Consider the following 21,452-nt stretch of genomic DNA (forward strand, 5'->3'; position numbering starts at 1 on the left):
GTTATCATATCTAACATAGCACTACTACTGTCCTACCAAAGGAATATAGAGACAGACACAAATATATGGGCTAAATAAGAACAACTTTATTAATTGTTACCTATTTAATATTTGTTGATCAAAACAGAAACCATGATTTGTGCAACAGGTAATGTAAGTTCTTTAACTGTTTTCTGTTGTGTTCCAGTTTTTGCAATTAGTTGAAAACTTCAAATGAGGTACTCACGGCATTTCCATTGCTACAGTCAGTCTTTTTCAAAACCCTTTTATTAATTTCCTGAAGCCCCTGCTTCTTACTTTTGAAAAAAAAATCAATGCTCTTTGTGGTATGTCATTATGTCTGGTATCGAGATGTCTTCACAATTTTGATGATTTCATGACCATGTTGGACAATACATTGTAACATAATGCGCACTGTGATAGTTGCTTGTCTTCTGAGCCTGTACTTGTGAATTCAATCAAGTGATACTGCTATTACAGTGGCAATTTTTAAGATGACTGGAAGAAGTTTCTTTCTGATTTGAACAAGATGCATCCTCATCAACATCATCAGTACTTTTATGTTTGAGTCAGCCACCAATCTATCCTGAGAGTCAATCAAAATGTATTGTTATGAAATTCATCACAATAACATTGGAAAGTCACTTTACCTTGCAAGATCCCAACACTTTTATTCACAAAAATCCAAGAAGGAACACTTTCTTTTTCAGTAAACTACAGCTACTATTCTGAAGTACATCTGAACACTCACTCGCATTGACTGAACCTGACACTCTTTTTCCATGAGTGCAGTCTTCCTTTTATACATGAACTAGCTGTGCCTGGCCATGCGTTGCTGCAGCTTATGGGAATCATTTGTTGGCCAGGTGGAATAGCAGTGAATAGCCTTGCAGCCTCAAAGCCTGGCCATTTTCTTCTTATGTGAATCCTTTTTTGGTGAGCTGGAATACAATGGAACAGACTTGCTGCTTGGAAGGGTGGGTACTTGCGTTCTAGAGGAATGGTTTTTTTGGCCAATTTGAATTGCACTGCATAACCTCGCTGCTTCAAATCCTGGCCGCTTCTATATAGGGGCATCCTTCCTTGGCCAGGTTGAATGGAATGGAATAGCCTCATGGCTTCAAAGCCTGGGGATTTTCTATCTAGGGGAAATCTTGGTTGGCCAGGTTGAACAGCACTGAATAGCCTTGCTGCTTGCAAGCTTGGCCGCTTTCTACCTTGTGGAATTCTTGGTTGGCCAGGTTGAATAGCAATTAATAGTCTCGATGTGGCAAGTATGAATGCTGCAAATAGCCACCTTGATTAACATTTAATGGCCTTGCAGCTTCAAAACCTGCCTGCTTCCTGCCTGGAGGAATCCTTTGTTGGGAGGTGTTAGCTGGCCCTGGATGTTTCTTTTCTGGAATTTCCCTGTTTTCAGAGGGTTGCTCTTTATTTACTGTCCTGATTTTAAAGATTTTATTGTTCTGTATTATTATACCAAAGTAATTATTATATATTATATTTGTAATCTGATATCATCTGATTAGAACTGGATTATATGAGGCCCGTTCTACACAACTGTATAAAATCCACACTGAACTGGGTTATATGGCAGTGTGGACTCAAGATAATCCAGTTCAAAGCAGATACTGTGGATTATCTGCCTTGGCATTCTGGGTTATATAGGTGTGTGGAAGGGCCTTGAGTCTACACTGCCATATAATCCAGTTCAAATCAGATAATCTGTATTTTATAGGCAGTGGCCTGAGTGAAGAGGCCCTGGTGCCATTGGGGCTGAGTGGGTTGCTAGGAGACGAAGTGGGCGGAGCCTACCCTTCTAACTGGCAGCAAGGGGAAAAACAGTTCTTTCTCTTCCTCTAATTTGGGCTGTATATTTTTAGGGTTTTTTTTTGTTTGAAATACATAGCTTGGATGATTATGTCTTTTGTGGCCAAATTTGGTGTGATTGGGTTCAGTGGTTTTGCTGTTTACTCCATAATAAAGTGCTACATTACACTTATATATATATTGATTTCTTAGAGAACATTCTTGACTTAGCAACAACATTCTAGAAAGCAATAGGTGTTGGTAAAGCATGGACAGCAGTAGAGATTAATTTAACTATAAAGGTTCTGAACTGTTTGAGATACTGTAATGAAACTTTGTACAAGTGATGACTATCACTGGCAAAAGTCCCCTTGCTTTTGAGATTAGTGTATGCCTGTTCATCCGTCCTTCTTTGTTTTTTCCTTTCATTTATTCTTTCATAACAGTTCTTCAAACCTTCATGAATTTGCTGTGAGGATATCATGTTTCTCTGAGGGTCTGCCAACCACAGCTTAAGGCCCCTTCCATACAGCTGTATAAAATTCACATTGAATTGGATTATATGGCAGTGTGAATTCCGATAATCCAGTTCAAAGCAGATATTGTGGATTATCTGCCTTGATATTCTGGGTTATATGACTGTGTGGAAGGACCCTGAGAAATACGGTTGCATTTGAATGTCCTAAAGTGTGCAAATGAATTATTCTACAGAGAAAACCATTATATATATTGAACAGCAGTGCTTTCAGCACAGAAGACCCATTTTCTGCACAAATTATTGTTCTTTTGCACAAACTCAAGTTCCTCCACAACGTTTCCAGATATTAAATATTAAAGATTGTCCAACTTTCTTGCTGGTCCATTTATTCTTCCCAATGGGATTTCCCACTTGACAGAAAACCCTTTATGTATGGAATTCAGGAAAAAACTAAATACAGATATTCTTTCCAACCCTACTTGGAACCATGGAGTCCACAGGGGTGAACTCCCAGTTTGTATACCTTCTTCTTCAGTGGGAATGCAACCTAGTCCAGGGCAGGTTGCTCACTCAGTTCCTAGACAGTGCCAGTTCACCAGCTTGCTTTATCCAGTTAGCTTACGTTTATTGGACCCTAATCCTAACCATTACAACATCAAGACAACTATTCAGAACTTGCACAGCCTCACCTGGCCCCGGTGACAAGGAGAAATAGACATGGAGATCATCAGAATTCTGATAGAACTCAATTTCAAAATTCATGTTGCTTTTACCCAGCAGTTTTATATAGAATTTATATTACAAATATGAATAATAAAAATTATACTGCAGCTATTAATAATATAGTAACATTACTGATATTAATAATATATTACAGATATTAAACAGCATGGGAAATAGAACAAAGCATGGGGCTGGACAGAAATGCCTCCTCATCCACATTATCTTATGTTGGAAAAAGCTGGTATAAACACAAGATTCGGTATTACTCTTAGGTTCAGTATTTTTTCATTGAAAACAATATTGAATATTATGAACATGATTCTGGAAAAGGGAAAAACAGAAAAGGTGTGTGTGTGTTTGTAAAATTTCAAGAGCACCTCTACCACATCAGAAAAAAAGCATTGATCTATTATTTTCCTACTTGTAGTGTACTTTCTACTTCAGAAAGGCACGAAAGAGTGCTTAAAAGCCATCTTATCACATACCTCAATCCCATTTGGTTTTCATGCTGCCTCTGCTGCTGACAGATGTAGACACAATTCTCTTTATAAATGAGTACCCCAATCTTCTTCCTTTAGTCTTAATGGTGATTAATATTAGGAACTGCAGTCCATCAACTCCTAAATGGTCCCACTTTGCCCACCATTAATGAATATTAGGTCCCTTCTATCCTTCCATATAAAACCCAGATTATCTGCTTTGAACTGGATTATATGGCAGTGTAGACTCATATAATCATTTTCAAAGCAGATAATGTGGATTACCTGCCTAGATAATCTGGATGATATGTCAGTGTCGAAGGGGCCTTAGTTTAAGGAGACCAGATACAGATTACTACCAGGTCAGCTTTTTAAAAAGTACTACCTGCTACATCAGAGAGTACAATATTTTCATATTTTAAAACATAAATGCTCTAAATTGTCCCAATGTTTACAGCATATATAGAAACTGTAGATCTAAATCAATCCTGAACAGCTGCGGTTTTGTTAAAATAAATTTGGTATAGAATGTTATAAGAGGTAGGATGTGAAGTATTTAAAATGTTCTGAGTTATCTCCCTCCCAAATCCTTTTTAAAATCCCAAAATCTAAAAATAATGTTTTTAATTCAGGTTCTGATATCACATAAACAATCAAATAGAATTTGAAAGTATTGTAGCTACAAAAATAACCTTTAAGCAAAACACATATAGCAAAAAATGCAGCCAAAGAGAATTCTCCCTCCCTTTCCTCTTTTAGAAAAGAATAAAGTTTGAAGTTCTCAACTTTAAAAATTATTTTTAAAAATTACATCTTATTACCCAAATCAACAAAGAAGCAATTATCAACATAGTGCCAGCCTGTATTGTCTACTTAAGAGTTTTGTATGTCAAGTTGCTGCTAGATGCATTTTTGGCTTAAACTAGTGAAACTGCTTGCCTTTTAATAAGCTCAGATTGAGGCTTGGCACTTAATCTAAATGCAGTAGATATATGAATTTTTCAGGAGGCAATTTAGTTTGATGATTAGCTGATTAAAGTGTTTCTTTACAAAAGCTTCAATCACAGATTAGCTTTCAGTGTTGCAGAGTTTAGAGGTTATGATTTTGATAGATACCCCCATTGAATACTTCCTGTCTAAATAGAAAAGACTGCATTAGTATCTCCTTCAAATTTTGTTTTAGCAGATATTATTTATTCTGCTTCAGCAGCATCTCCTCCTCCTCCCTTCCTCCTCCTTCCCAAAAATATCTGCAGTGCAGAGAGGCTCTCCCTGAACCAGGTCTTGCTCCTCCAAGTAAGGCTTCCAATTGATCAGTCTTTCTTCAACCAAATTAGTCAAGCTATCCACACAGATGACAGGGCTATTGGTCAGAAATATCAATATTTCCGGGCTATTGGTCTGTTCCAGCATATAGATGGAGGCCTGGCAAATCTGAATTAAGTTAGTTTCTAACTCTATAAGTCCTTCACCATTAGGTTAGGTCTGTCCAGTAAAGCTCAGGCCATGAAAAGAAGAGAAGCAGGTGAAACCCCATTGGATAGAATAATTAGAAGGAAATTAGAAATAGATAAAGGAATGACTGGGCTATGGTATGATGAACTAATTACCTTAACTTATAATACAAAAGTAACGCTTATAGAGAACTGGAATCAGGAAAAAAAACTTTACTGAGAAACTAATCGGGTCTTGGATCGATAATATTCATAAAATTAATCATATAAGGATCAAAGGATAGTTTAAAATGTCATTTAAGCATTAGTTACTTTTGGTATTATGTATATTGAAATAAGACATGCATCGCAAAATTTTTGTTAATTGTTTTTGTTAATTGTTGGAATGTATCAAATTAAAAAATCTTTTAAAATATTATAGAATCATAGTAACAGAATCATAGAGTGGGAAGAGACCATGGCCATCTTGCCATGCAGTAAGGAAGGATCTTGTGGAATTGAGTGTCCCACTGCTTTCCCTCTAGAAAGGCCAAACAAAAGTGCAAATGTATTTTATTCACCTTATGGACATCAGGCTATTTAGCCTCTCCTTTTGTCTCAGGGCCCTTTCACACTGCCATATAACCCAGAATATCAAGGCAGATAATCAACAACATCTACTTTGAACTGGATTATCTGAGTCCACACTGCCATATAATCCCATTCAATGTGAATTTTGTACAGCTGTGTGGAAGGGGCTTCAGGCTGAAAAAAAAGGAGGACTCTTTCCAGAGGAGGAGGAAAGCTTTCCTGATTGAACTATGGTGTGTTTATTTTCTGTATGTTATTTCCCTGTTCTTTTTAGTAAGACTGAAAGAGATTTGAACTTGAATACAGCAGAGCAATCTTTTACTGAAGGTGTGGAGAAAGAGCCTGGAATTAAACAAGGTAAAAACAGATGCCTCTACCATGAAATCATTGCAAAGTATATGGAGAGAGTAAGTGAGTACCCTATAATACAGCTAAGGGGCCTTCCACACAGCCATATAACCCAGAATATCAAGGCAGATAATCCACAGTATCTGCTTTGAATTGGGTTATCTGAGTCCACACTACCATATAATGCAGTTCAATGTGGATTTTATATAACTGTGTGGAAAGGACCTAAGTCTGCACTAGTAATTTATTTTTTTTTTAAAAAAAACCACTTCTAGAGTGAGTCATTGATACCTTTTGGATCTGAGGATGCTCAAGTCCCATTGTATACAATGACATAGTAAAATGGTATCCCTTATATAATGGCAAAATCAAATATTTTAAAGCAGTGGATGGTTGAATGCAGATTCTGTGACTATGGATGGCTGGCTGTATGTTTCACTGTGGAAAAGTTAATTGTCCATCTGATGTTCTTTTTGCTGCCTTGGCCTTGCAAGCCCTCTCCCAATGCTCAAGATAAGAAATTAGGGATCCATGAACCTATGTACCATCTTGGCAGTGCATGCAACTTCTGTAACCTCACCTTTTGCAAGGGTAGCGGTTATTTGGGTGAAGCATCAACCTCCACAAATTCCCCACAACTGTATTGATAAACATATCAAGATAATTTTCCTTTCTGATAGACACATTCAATGTAATTTGGTTCTTATCTCATGTGAAATGGTGTCACAGCCAGGAAACAACTTCAGTTAAAAAATTGAAGTGTGGAAACCAGATTGAGAGTTTTCATAGTGGAGATTATCTGGTGCCTCTCAATCTCTGTGAAATATTGGAGGGTGTGCAGTGTTTAGTTTCAAAAAGAAAGTTGTTTGATATTGTTTTTATTTACTTATATTAGTTTTAACTGTCATATTTTGTTCTTGTTTTAGGCTTGGCCCCATGTTAGTCATCCCGAGTCCCTTCGGGGAGATGGTGGCGGGATAGAAAAATAAATTATTATTATTATTATTATTATTATTATTATTATTATTATTATTATTATTATTATTATTATTAAGTTTATGGACCCAGTTTCTACAGTGTAGTCTCAGTGGGGGAATCTCCGTGCTATTGTTAACCTAGCTGTATTATAAACTGTAGATTTTTGAGTGATAAAATGTGATGTAAGCTGTCAAAAGAAACATCTTAGACATTTGTGTATACTCCATATCTATTAAATAGTTCTTTCAGTTAAGCCATTAATATGGTAACTGGATTTGTTTAGCTAACATTTTAACCTTTTCCAAATTAATGTTTGCATGCTCTTAGAAAATGATTGATTGAGCTGGGCATTAAACTCATGACTGACTTCTCCTTATATGGAAGTTTAAAAATCTAGTCACCTGATTTGTCTCATTTTCCTTAGAAACTATTTTGTAAACCTTGGAATGGCCCTCAGATCTTTTCAGTTCTCTGGCACATGATGATATCTAGATTTCTTAAAAATAGGGCTTAAGCTTCATGCAATCACAAATTTCAGGAGGAACAAAACATTCTATTAAATCTTCAAAAGAGAGAGAGAGAGAGAGAGAGAGAGAGAGAGAGAAAGAGAGAACAGAAACAGAAAATTATTTCAAATGTTTTTGTACTGAAACATTGATTTGTTTCTTCAAACATGTTTATAATCAAATGCCTTTCAAAACACAATCATACCAAATATTATTGAGCATATAATCAGAAGCAGTTTTTGGTATCCTGCAAATTCTTTGTTAAAAGTACATCTTCTAAATTAAAGTTTTGAAATCTAGTTATTGATTTTTCAGATGTTGTAGCATTTCATATTTTATGTTTTGTCCTTTATTTATTCTGTTTGCAATGCAGCAGAGGAACATGAATTAACTTGTTATAGTTTTCTTTTATTGTTTTTGTAGCATTAATATTAAGACATTATTGTTTGCTCTGTAAAATATTTTTTCACCATTATTTCTCTCTCTCTCTCAAGGCAATTTGATGATTGTCATATAAGTTGTCCTTTCATCTTAATTGTTCTTTCTTTTCCGGTTTTTAAGACTGTCAAGAGCATGGTATTAAAATTACTCAAAAAGATCATAAATATGATTTATAATGGTAGTGGCATTGTAATAATATTATCTGGATTGTTTTCTGCCTTGTGCATAACAAAAACATTCAAGATTACAGTATATCTCCTTTTATAGCTTAGGTCAGAGAAAAAAAAGGAACAGTGACAATGACCTTAACATTTACTCATAGACCTTAATCTGAAACATAGGATTTTGGATGAATGGATTTTAACTCAGATATGTTTTTAAATTTTGTACAATGTATTTTTATTATGTAATGCTATTTGTTTTTATATGAACTGTTGTTTTAGTGTACTGTTTTCGGGCATTGCATTTTTGCCTTTTTATTGTAAACTGCCTTGAGTCCCCTTGGGTGAGAAAGGTGGGGTAAAAATGCTATAAATAAATAAATAAATAAATAAATAAATAGGAAAATACCTTTCAAATCAAATCTTTCTTTATTATGGTCATAGACCATATAGTCATAGACCAGCATGAGGAGAGTGGGGTACAGTCTCATAACAGCATAATACATTAAAACCATTGAAATCTAGACTAAAAGGTAAAATACAAAGGCATATTAAAAAGCTAAAATACTAATTAAAAATAGTAATTTTTAAAAAAGTTTAGAAGAAAGGAAAAGTGAAGAGAATCTGGAGGGAGGAGTAGAAGCATTGTACTTAGGTTGTAACAGAGTTGGTATCTGAGAGCAACAAGGTGGTGTAAATTTGCCCTGGGTGTTTGTATAGCAATGGTGAGATGAGACTAGTTTGAATGTCTCTGTAAAGCAGGCATTGGGGAGCACACATTCAGTTGTTTATATGTGTCCAAAGTCACAAAGGGCATAGTCTTTCTGTATAAGGAGTCTTCTAATATCAACCTTTGAGTACAGGGGGTTGATAACAGATAATAGATAACAGATTTACTATCAGTCCTCTTTGCAGATTGGAACTCTAAACTGAACTGAATGGCTGACTGCTGCTAAGGATGAACAATAGCTTCCCCCTACCTCATTGGGGCTTTCTGATGTGACCAGAATTCTGGGAAATGTAATTTAGGGCAGGGCCTTTTGAATTCTCTGCCACAGGGGTCTTCGCCTTCCCAAACTACATTTCCCAGAATTCTTAGTCTCCCTCGCAGATCACTTGCCCTCCCATTGGTGATAGGCAACCTGGCTCTCCTTAATATTTAATGGGGAATGGATTCTTTGTTTTTGCACCACTGGTACAGTTTGCTGCTTTTGTGGGAAATTAAACTGACTTTGGGAGACTTACAAGGTGTACTGATCTTTAATATCTGAAAATTAATATCTAAAAAGAAATGGTGCAGCATTCTAGTGAGAGGAGATATAGCACAGATCATAAACTCCTAATATCAAAAATTAGAGCAAAGCTAAAGAAGAACGCTGAATTAATCATTGTACCACACATAACCAGATGAACATACTCATAGAATTAGAAGATAATGTAAAATAGATTTCTACTATAAAGTCCAGTTAACTGGGAATCAGAAGAACTCTGGCCTGAAGCCAGAGACTTTGTGATGGAAAAATAAAAAAGACAACATCTCTAGCCAAAAAGTACCACTGGATGACAAATGAAACTCTTCAAGGCTTTAAGGACAGATGAGAAGCTAAAAAAATATGAAAGGTCACATATATAGGGCAAGGATCTTGAACATAATTATTCAATCACTTATGAGACTATTTGCAGATCCTTGGAAAGAGACAGAAGGATCAGGAAGATTCCTGCCCTTCCTTTGACATCTGAGCTAGAACATCACTGCTGCCCAGCATTTAAAGGAAAATTGGAGTTAGAAAGTGAATTTGGCTATGCAAGACAGGATATTCCTAATTTTCAATGTTTTTTCTAAGACAATTTCATATGAGCAGAAGTTCTTCCTAATTAGTATTTCCACCTCAACAAAAACATGTAAGAACCCCCTTTTTTGGTAAAATGATAAAAAGGTACCACAATTTACAAATAAGTTGAAGTGCTGATATCTTAATTACCTTCAGTAGAAAAACAGTTTTTATTTATTATAGAAAGCCTTTGATTATGTATGTCATGAAAAATTAAAGAAATTGATGTACCATAAAATTTGATTATCTTACTATGTGGTCTGTACTCAAGACAGGAGGCCACCATTAGATTGGAAAATGGATAAAACAGAATGGTTTCCAATTGTCAAGGGAATCAGGAGACACTGCATTTTATCTGTTAAACTTATATGTTGAACATAGTACAGAAAGCTGGATAAGACTCTGAGGAAGGAGGTGTGAAAATTGGAGGCAAGAGCATCAGTAATTTAAGGCATGCAGATGACACCATATTGAGTGAATGAATGCAGTGCCTTCAGGTTGCCTCTCGACTTATGGTGACCCCATTAATTTCATAGGGTTTTCTTAGGCAAGGGAGATGGTTTTGCCATTTCCTTCCTTTGAAATATAGCCTACAGAATTTGGTATTTTTTTCATTAGTGCTATTTTTCTCAGTTGCTTCCATTCTAAGACCTTGTTGGAGCTATCATGCTGAGATCTCATACACTTCGATGCCTTTATCACTGCTAAATACTTCAGTATGATTTATGTATCCAGCTGTGGTGAAAGCATGTGTTATTATGAGACAGGAGAAAGAGGAGGTTCTATATTGGAATGAATTATTGTGGGAGAGGAGTGGAAGAAAGATTATTGTTAGAAGAGGGGAAATGCAATTGGTTAGTATTTTTGTATTGTAATCTATAATGTGCTTAACAACTTCCAACTTCAGCTTCTTTTTCAAGCTGATGCTAAACTAGATCTTTAGGTCTCGAATTACAGTAATTGTTCTTAGGAATGTAATTTCAGACTTTTTTTGGTTCTTTTTAGTTCCCAGCCCCCAGTTCGTACTTGCCATTTTTTTTGGTCTTCTTTCTTATGTACCTAGTCCCAAAATAGATACAAGATAGAGGTCTGTGATCAAACATGTCAGTGTTTTTATCTTTGACTCAGTCAAGGCTATTGTGCTAGGAGATTATCTACATTTTCTTTCTTTCCATGACTTATGTGGTTTCACATATGGTGGAAATTGTCGTAACTGTATAAACCGTTCACAGATGTTATGCTATAGGCTATTGTGGACGTGAAATAATCACATACTATGCTGGAGTTGGTATAACTATCAGAGAGAGCACATTGTTTGCGCTGCTTAGTACATTCCAGAATTAATTCAGAGTTCCAAACTTAGACATTTCAGAGTTATTTCCATATTTATAGTTAGGAATTAAGTTGGATTCTTTGTTTCTTCCCATAATACTTCAGTCTGGCTGCTGAGCTGCATTTTAGTTACTCTGATTGCTTGTAGAAATGATTGAAAATTACTTGCCCCATGAGTCTTACTTTCATACTAGGGCAATGGGGACCAACATGGCAAGGGACAACTTTGATCTGTGAGACATTTGGCATAGCCTAAAAGCCATGCTAACAGTGCAGGACTGCTGGTAGGTTCACCTATGTGAAACTTTTGCAGAGGAGACAGACTTCTGGACTACTGGGCAGCAACAATACTAGGGAAGGATTTCTCAGAAACAATGGCAGTAGCAGCATGGCTAACATTTGCTAACACTGCACAGAAAGAGGAATAGTAAACTCTTTTTGAATGTCTTTTTCCATGAAAATCCTACGTTGGGGCACTCTCAAGTCAGATATCATTAAACAAACTACTGGGTTAGGGCAAAGGACAGCTACGAGCAGGACAGTAGGTAATGATGCAACCAGAATCAAGCTGAAAAGATGATCAATGGTGCCGTGTTCAGGAGTGAAAGGAAAATCCAAGGCTTTACAACACATATAATAGGAACAAGAAATGTGAGAAGTATGAATCAAGGGAAACTAGACATTGTAAAAGAAGAAATTGAATATATAAACATTGAAATGCTTAGGGTGATTGTAATGGGACATTTGGAGTCAGGGCCCTTCTACACAGTCACATAACCCAGAATATCAGGGCAGAAAATCCCACAATATCTGCTATGAACTGGGTTATCTGAGTCCACACTGCAATATATTTCAGTTCAAAGCAGATAATGTGTGATTTTATTCAGCTGTGTGGGAGGGGCCTCAGATAATTACACAGGATTTTGTTCAGGAAAAAAAAAATTAAGAATGGGTTCTGAGTAGAAATGTAGCCAAAGCAGTCAACTGATATAATGCAAAATCTGAAAAATAATATCAATAAGAGGTCAGGAAAAATTAATACAATCATAATCTAAGTATCTGATTCAATTACAGAGGTAAAAGAAGAGTAAAACGAAAGAGCCTGTGCTGCAGTCCAGGGAACAATTGACCACACATCAAAATTTGAATTCCTGACTTCTATCGCCTTTTATCATTAGGTGATAGAAGGTAAAATTAGGAAACAGCACAGGATATAAACATTGTAGAAAAAAAGGTTTAAGATCGACAAATGTTTAAAGGTCAGTAGTTTGTTCATCGCAAACACATCATTCAAAGAACCAGAGAGGTGACTGTATATATGGACTTCACCTTGTGACCAGGATAGAAATCAAATAGAAGAGCACAGAAGACATAGAAGATCACTAAACCAACCAGCATGCTGAAATACAACCTGAAGAACACTCCTATAGAATTAAAAGACAATGTTAAAAAATAGTTGATGTTTTATGCTTTCAAGTTATTTCTAACTTATGGCAACCCAAAGGTGACCCTATCATGGGGTCTTATTGGCAAGATTTGTTCAGCAGAGGCTTTAACTTTGTCTTCCTCTGAGGCTAAAAATGTGACTTGTCTGACGCCATCTATGAGTTTTCATGGCTGAAAGGTGACTACTCTGACCACTACACTACATTGATACCAGGTGCCATTGACACATCTGACCACTTTGGAAGGACACAATGAACTTTAGTTGCCTTGAATTTGTTGTGATGAGACAAAGGGTCCTTAGAAGAAACACCTACAGATTTAATACTCTCACACGAGGCTAGTATATCACTTTTGCAGCAGGATAATAGCATGTTTTGCTTGGACTTATCAGATGACCTGTAATCCTGTTGCAGCATTGCATTTCAGTTGTTAGTGGAGTGTATCTTTTCATTGATAGGAAAAACTCATCAGACCTCCAAGTATCACTGCTGTTTCAATACTATGGTGCAATGGTCCTTTCTGCTGTAGTGGCAATTTGGTGTTAGTAGGTGTAATCCCTCCCTCTCCCTGTCCCCATTGTTATTTCCAAGCAGGGTGTGATTGTTTTTACTCAATTTTTTTTCTTTAAAAAATGCTGTATTTGTGTGATTGTGGCAAAAATAAATGAATAAGGCATACATGGGCAGGAAGGTAAAGTGAGTCAATGCAGAAGAGTGATCATAGGACCATGCATTGCCAAAGCCATGCTATAGAGCAGTGGTTCCCAAACTTTTTAAACAGAGGGCCAGTTCACGATCCTTCGGACCATTGGAAGGCCGGACTATAGTTGGCCAACGAGCAATAATTAATAATATCAATAACAATAACAACAACAACAAGAACAACAACAAAAATAAAGAGGGTTGGATCATTGAGTCCAACCCCCTTCTGCCTTTGTGCACCGAAAGCACAAGTAAAACACCCTTGACAGATGGCCACCCAGCCTCAATGTTGATGATAATAATAATAATAATAATAATAATAATAATAATAATAATAATGGCTGTAAGAGAAGAAGAGACCTCTTGGGTCATTTAGCCCAACCCCCTTCTGTCCTTGTGCTGTGGGGGCCGGATAAATGGCTTCGATGGGCCGCATCCGGCCCCCGGGCCTTAGTTTGGGGACCCCTGCTATAGAGAATGTGATAGCGATTGTTTTAGTACTTCTATATTCCTCTTTACTTCAACAATGCAATTGCTGAAAGACAAGAGGCGGGGTCATAAAGACTTACTAGGAGATGAAGAAAGATCTGAAGGTTTCTTCTTCTTAGAGAATTCAGATAAAGCCTACATAGAGTCAGGGGGCACCAAATGTTTGCTCAGAGTTTGGACCAATCTGAATTTGATGGTGCCAAGCTCCTTGAAGAGAGGAGGAAGCATTAGCAGCATCCATTAGGGCAGACTTGCACTATCTGTGACCCTCTAGGTATTTTGGACTTCAACTCCCAGAATTCCTGACCATTGGACAAGCTGACTAGGACTTCTGGGAGCTGGAGTCCCAAACACTGGAAGGGCCACAAATTATGCATTACGGGAACACAGGATGGAGCAGAACAGAGCCCATTATTTTGCTTGGACTGTGTAACACATTAGCATAAACTATTATTCAGTTTTCAGTTCACCAAGTTGACACATAGTTCTGAGCTGTTGCTCTTGTACGTATTTGTATCCTTTTTAGTCATTTGCTAAAAGGAATTCCCCAAATACATTAGGTTATTTGCATGCACACCATGTGTTAGCTATTTATGCAATTGCCTGTGGCTATTCTAGGATAAAGTATTCATTCATTAGGAATGTGAAGATACGAGATTGTGATGCATGTTTAAAGCATTTTGCACATCTAGCAACATGTTTTCTTAATCTCCTAATGACAGCAAAGTACTTTTATGGCTGCATAATGTACGCTGAACACCCTTTGATTCATACTTAAAACAATTCTTTGCTTTTACTTTTTCAGCCATTATACAGTATACTTGTTCATTGTTTTGAATATAGAGAAGCTCAGCAGAAAGATCAGTACTATTAGCACCATTAATATTGAAAGACTGGGCTTAGTGCTTTATGAAATTACCCTTACTGTAGAAATGTATAATAATGAATATTGTATGTTCAAGGCTGACCATGAATATTACAGGATATAATAATGACAGGTGAAGGATGTTTATAATGTAGTTAAACATGCCTTGTAGTAAAAACTTTCCCAAGCTAAAGTATTAACAGTTGCTGCACAGCTAACACCTGTAGGATCTTTGCTAAGTGTTGTTGTTTTGTATAGATTGGGCTCTAGTATAAAGCCAACACAGAGCAGAAATAAAACATTTGGAGTTTGCGACTGAAAAACCTGGATTCAAATCTCTATTAAACCAGGAAACGCAGTGGTGTCCATAAACCCATCACCTTGTTAGGTTCCCAAATTGAATATGCCTCATTTCTTCCTGTTTGTTTTGCAGAATTTAATATAGTAAATTGTTTTTGGGTGTCCTTTTTATACTGGTGCTGTGGGTGAAGAAATTGCATTAGTTTAGTGGCTTTTGGAAATCCATAGAGTTATTGTGTTCCAGACATATTAGATGTGGGGTTTCCTTTATGAACTGGTTTGTTTGAGGGATACAGCCTTTGTAGGATTTGCAATTGGATCAAAATAATCAGTTTAATAATGAAAAGTTCACATATTACATACATATTACCCATGATCATAGTAGTCTAAAACATGTGTGACAGACAGTCCAAGCCTTTGTCATTTCTATTGTTAAGATAAACCCTCTCATCAATATCATATGGCAACCAAATAGTGGGAGTAGTGAATCTTTCAAATGATATATCAATGCCCCCATTTTCATGTAGTATGAGCAGCTTGACGCACACCTCTCGCTAACTCATTGTGTTGGTATGAAAATTGTTTGTTTATTATTTCTACTATAGCACTGCAGCTTTGCATGTAAGAATGTCATAACTGCATTTTAAGTACAGTAATCAATTATCTTCTTTCCCACACACTACATTCTTAGTTTTGCTGTTTTCAGTGACAATAAGCAGTGTATTGTATTGTGCTGCTGCGGGGGGAAACAATGAAACATGTGTTTTGCATTACCAAACTACAAAAAGTAGAAATATATGAATATTCATAAATATATGATTTTTACATCACTTCAGTTTTCTGTACCCCTCCTCTCTCTTAATTTTAGCTCCTGTGGGGGACTTGCACATAAGAGTTGCCATTCTCATTTTTAGTCTAGGCACTGTATTTCCTTTTACATTTTCCATGTGTTCCTATTTCATCTTAATTATCTCTGCAAAGTCTTTTGGAAATTGAGACAGCACAGCTCTGCTTTTCTCCTAAATTCATTTGATTAATGTTAACCAAGGTACTAGAATGTCACTAGAAGGTGTTGAAAGAGAGATTAGAGGATCTAGTTATTCATTCTGTGCCTCATGGAAGACCCCTGCCCATATGCATGCCCATTAACTTCACAGTAGCCATTGGCATCATCTTGACAGATATCTGAGAGTAAGGATAAAGATGTTATCAAATATTCTAGGATATAGAATGATAAAGTAACGTGTTTTTACTTTGTCCAAAGCTTCGATAAATTGCAAGAGAAAATATTACGTTGTTCCTGATTTTATATTAATTGGTCATATTCATGTTGGGATAAATTTTATTAGCATTCTTGAAAATAACAGACAAAAATTATTGAAACATTTAGAACTCTAGTCCAACCAAAGTAACTTCTTGCACTTAAAAGATCCTACCTGATAAACCTGGAAGACAACTTTCTCTGTGATTTTGAACTTGTTTGGTCTGCAAGAATTTTGGACATATAGAGCCTTTTTATTTTGTTCATACACTAAATTATCCTTTGAGATATGTTTTTGCTGTTTCTACTTTATAACTTGAGACGGAAGTACAAATGTCTGCCTTTCCCAAGGTCATATAGAGAATTCATCACTAGAATGTGACTCAGTTCTAGCATGTCTTTTTGTTCATTATTCTACAAAGGAGTGTATCATTACCCAAAATACCTTCCTTTATGTAGAGTTAAGCAAGGATGCAATATATTCTGAAATGTAATAAGTAATCGTTTGACATTTACTAGGAAAAATGGGGTCAGGGTGGGGCAACTTGAATGATTAATAAACTGATGAAAAAATTGAAGCATGTGTACCCCAAATTAATATAGATTACAAAATGTAACATACGTTGTATGCATACATTTACAACAGTGATGGGAAACACTTATTCTGTCAAGAACCACATTCACTTCAGGCAGGGCAGTGTATCATGAACAGAATTTAGAAAAGTTAATTGTTTCTTTTTACTGGTCTGCAACTTTCCATATCACCCAGAACCATCAAACCCGCACTTTCCAAAACTCTGGAGATATATGCTGGTGGATGAGGTCAGTATGGTCAGAGAGGAAAACTAGAGTCAAATCTCTTTCCCATCTCTTTCTCATGATGGTAATAATATAAAGAAACAATTGTGATTTTTTTTAAAAAAATGGTCATTACTATCACAAACTTTTTGTCTCTTTGTTATGTCCCCATGCTCCATATTCATTCACTTGCATGCCCACACATTTATATTTTCATACACATCATACTGTTTTCCAATTCATCCTGTCTGTGTTCCCATTTTAGAGAAGATAATTGTGGGAGGAAGCTTTGGGTAATTGAAATAGCATGACCAAGGCTTCCTTTTAGAAAAGAGTGAGTGTTCATATACATAATCTGCAATTTCAAAGTGCTTTCTGGGAGGACCTTAAAGGAGCAGGTCCTGCCCGAAGCATCAGGAAGATACGCTAAGGAAAATACAGTCTTGGATTGAATTGGGGTGTTTGTACAATGGGAAATCAGCTGGGATTTTGCCAACTGAATATACATGAATAATTAAAAGATTCATCAAGCTGAAGGGAACCGAATGAAGCTTACATGCTAAGAGAATAATCTCATAAAAACCACATTTGTTGAGTGAACAGCATTGATACAAAGGTAAAGGATAATCAGCTCAAAGTCCTTTTAATTACCTATATTTAGGGTCTAAAACAGGCATGGGGACACTGGGAGTTTTAGACTTCAACTTCCAGAAATCCCAGTTAATTTACCAGCTGTTAGGAATTGTGAGAGTTGAAGTCCAAAACACCCGGAGGGCCGAAGTTTGCCCATGCCTGGTCTAAAAGATTACAATGTTTTGGCCTCATTCATTTCATTAGTAAGGCATTCTAAAAGGTAGGTAGTATTTATTTAGTGTTCATCATATAGCATAGTGAAGGATATGGACATTTGCCAGTTTCATTTTCTCATTCATTTTTTATTAAAAGATTGAGCTTCTGACATGTAGGTGTCACAGATAAGGAGCTTCTGGAAAAAAAAGGAACTCACAAGTCAAATTTTCAAATGTAAGCACTCAGAACATCTTCCTGTATGGACAAATCAGTCAGTTTTAGTTTCTTACTCAACTGATTTTTAAACTTCCTAAATATTAAGCAATTTAAACTTATAATAAATTGTAACAAAAAGTGAGCTTGCTCATTCCTGGCCTATCTTGTGCATTGCTTTCTCAGAATTTGAAAGAGAACATTAGTGAGTTATTGAAGGAATAGGCTAGTGGTAGTCACCTGAATCCTGATTGTTTGTGTGTCTATAAGTCTCCTGCCACAGGGAGAAGACTATCTTTAAACCATCAGAAAAATATAGCACACTGATTTAAAGCTTTCTCCCATTTTTTGATGAAAAAGTATTAAAGTTTTGAATTGCAACCCAGACACTTTTTTTACAAGGAAAAGATGCACACCAGTGCAAAAAATTTAAATCTTTAAATGGCCATAAGGTATCCTTAGAAAAGGGTCGCTGCATGTGAGAGCTTGCAACCACAGAAATGTCAGAGACATGCTGAGGCAGCAGGGGACCTTTGGAGCAAAATGTTTTGGTCAGTGAGAAATGATAAGCATAGTGATCAATTCAAGTGATTTGTGACAAGCTCTTGATGGCAGTGGATTTACGTTTGCTCCAAGAAAGAACTCTAGGGAGCCTAGTTTGCTTAGCTGAATATTGCTTATTTGCACAAGGGTAAGATGCTTGGTTTATTTCATGTGATGCTGAATATGTTATTGTGTAGATTACTTTTGTGTAAAGAAAATTCCAGGGTAATAGCTGTGTTAGTTGGGGCGAGGGTCTAAAGAGAGTTCATTAAAGTACCAACGAAACATTTGAAACAATTTCATGTATGCAAATATAGGTGCCATAACCAATAGGTATAAGGTTATAGAAAAAAATTGGCACTAACACTGCTGAAATGTTTGGGAGTTTCATACAAGATGTTATTCCAGCACTGATTATGAATATATTTTCTTGTCTATTTTGCATGTCCTTATCTTCACCTTGTAAAGATAGGAATATACTTACTCTTTTGGATGTTATAAACATTTAGGCATACATGTATTTATTATGACCTTCTGTTTGTTTACTATATCACATCCTGTCTGTTCCTGCATCACACAAACCTGAAGCATTTTCACTTTTCTTTTTCTTCTCTGCTCTCTCTCGGTCTTCATTGTGTTTGATTATGGAGATATTTTTGAAAGTAAACCTACTTTTATATATTTTAGAAAGACTCAACTTATTTCTTTCTCTCCTAGACTGGTGTATTTGTGTACAGGAGCATGGGACCGGTTGTTCTGCTTCTGTCTTGCTAATTTGATTAATCTGATTGTTTTACTTGAAGGATTTACTATCTCAGCTTGATAAATTCACTTCCATCCCTCACATTTTCCAGCATATCTTGGATCTCTAATAATGTAATATAGATCTATATTAGTTACTAAGAAACTTTGAGACTTAGTTTTCTTTAATATGCATATTTCCAAATTTTGTAAATCAATCAAACTGTGTCTTCCACACAGGTCTCCCAAACTTAGCTAACAAAGATAAGATGCAATCATGAAAGTATGCCATTGTGTACAATGAGGGATGTTTTGTCGTTAGAAGTTCAATTTAGAGAAAAGCATTGGACTGAAATATTTAGACCAGCAAATGTGTCTATAATGAGCACTTGGGGAAATCAACAACATGGCATGTACATCTACCCAGTAAACTAGTACAAGCATAAGGTTTGGTTTTTGTTTTTAAAATGCTGAACAACGGACTTCATCACATGATAGACTGCAAGTGTCCTAGGACACTTGTAGCACAGCTTATTGATGGAGCCCCACGATGCCCATCATATGACAAAGGCACACTTCCAGTGGGGTTCTGTCAATGAACCAGGGCACAAACGTCCTATGACGCTGCACTCAAAACACTGGAGGCTTCCTGTGTTCCATTGGAAACCATGGGCCCAGTGCAATGGGAAGCCGCACGGCGACACTTCCCCATGTGTTATAGGGAGGCATCGCTGATGGCGAAGCAGGGTGTGGAGCACCGTGATTGTCCTGCTGGCCTGCCGATTCACCACGAAGGCTGGCAAATCACCCAATGGGAGTTCAACAATGTGGTGAGGTTCCTATGACTGATCAAGGATAGTATGAGCAGGATAAGACACAAGAGTAGCTTTACAGAATTTTTGTATATATAATATTTAGTAACTTAAAAAGAAATTACTTGCAATCAAAATATTTGATGGTATAATTTCTGTAGCATGCAGAATGTAAGACTTGAAGCTATTTAGCTAGATTAACTAATGTCTTGGTATTGGATTAAGCCAGAATGAAGTTTTTTTTAAAAACCCAAGGGAATCTGGTTATCTTTTTCAAATTTGTTTGACTGGCAAGTGGTAAAGTACAGGTGTGTTGTTAAATTTTGACAACTCTTGGAAAACCCATCTTAATTTCTAGATATTGTTAACAGTTGTCATTCAGTTACAAATAGTCCATTGTGGGACAGGATACTTCAGGGTGACAGAGGCAAGATGTGGAAGATGTAAGTTACAGATTGTCTCGGTTTGTTTCAGGCCATAGATTTTATACAGTTGCAAACAATAAGCAAATCATATGGAAACGAAGTTGTGTTAGTGCTTCTAAATCATTCTAGGCCAAACCAGATACTGAGTTAGAGAAGGAACATGTGTTCTTCACAGGGCCGATTTTTAATGGAGGCCCATGAAGCCGCCGCTTCGGGTGCAGCCCTTGCTGGCCACTCTCGAAACGACGGTGGCAGCGGCGGCGGCAGCGACCATTGGGTTGCTCACTGGGGAACAAGGAAGTACTTGCTATTCTTGCGAGATTTCAATGAGATCTCGCGAGATCTTGCAGAAATCTCGCAAAATCTCGCAAAATCTCGCGAGAATAGCAAGTACTTCCTTGTTCCGCGGCAAGCGACCCAATGGTTGCTGCTGCTGCTGCCGCCACTGGTAAGTTGGGGGGGCGTATTTTCGGGGGGGGCAGCCCTAGGTTTGCGTACATACTGAAAAAACCTAGGGCCGCTCCTGGTTCTTCATGACTGTTTGTGATTCCCCACAATTAAAGACAATTTTTGTCTTTATCTCAGTAGATTCAATGACTTAGGAAGCAATTTGCAGAAAATAACATAAATGCCCCCTCCTTTTTTATGCATTATTTCTTGGTGATGCATCAAATGAAGTCAGGAATAAAACCCAGGAAATATCAGTGTTTATGATTGTGTCAATGTTTGATTAGTTATGGAACAAACAGGACTCCAAGAGAGGTTCAGTTGGCCCCAATGTTGTGACTCAGCATGAGGTGAAGATATTTTTTTCAACCCAAGCTAGTAAAAGAATTAATATTTTGAATTCTGAGCTTCTTAATTTAAAAAATATGTTTTAATTATTTTATTTTTATTTTTATCAGTTTATATATGGCCTTTGAACATTATATCTCCTCTGTATGCCCCTGAGAAAACC

General features: G+C 36.7%; 1 protein-coding gene across 7 annotated transcripts in view; it reads left to right on the forward strand.

Annotated features, from left to right (window-relative positions):
- The window catches only part of znf385d (zinc finger protein 385D), a 506,886-nt gene that overhangs the window by 68,303 nt on the left and 417,131 nt on the right, over positions 1-21,452 (forward strand). The window contains exon 3 of one of the 7 annotated variants that reach the window (XM_062984388.1): positions 5,788-5,870. The exons of the other annotated variants lie outside the window; for them this stretch is intronic. The gene's annotated coding sequence lies outside the window, so the exon portion shown is untranslated. The remainder of the gene's footprint in view (positions 1-5,787; positions 5,871-21,452) is intronic. 7 annotated transcript variants of the gene reach the window in all.

Source organism: Anolis carolinensis, chromosome 6, assembly GCF_035594765.1.
Source record: "Anolis carolinensis isolate JA03-04 chromosome 6, rAnoCar3.1.pri, whole genome shotgun sequence".
Taxonomy (NCBI): Eukaryota; Metazoa; Chordata; class Lepidosauria; order Squamata; family Dactyloidae; genus Anolis; species Anolis carolinensis.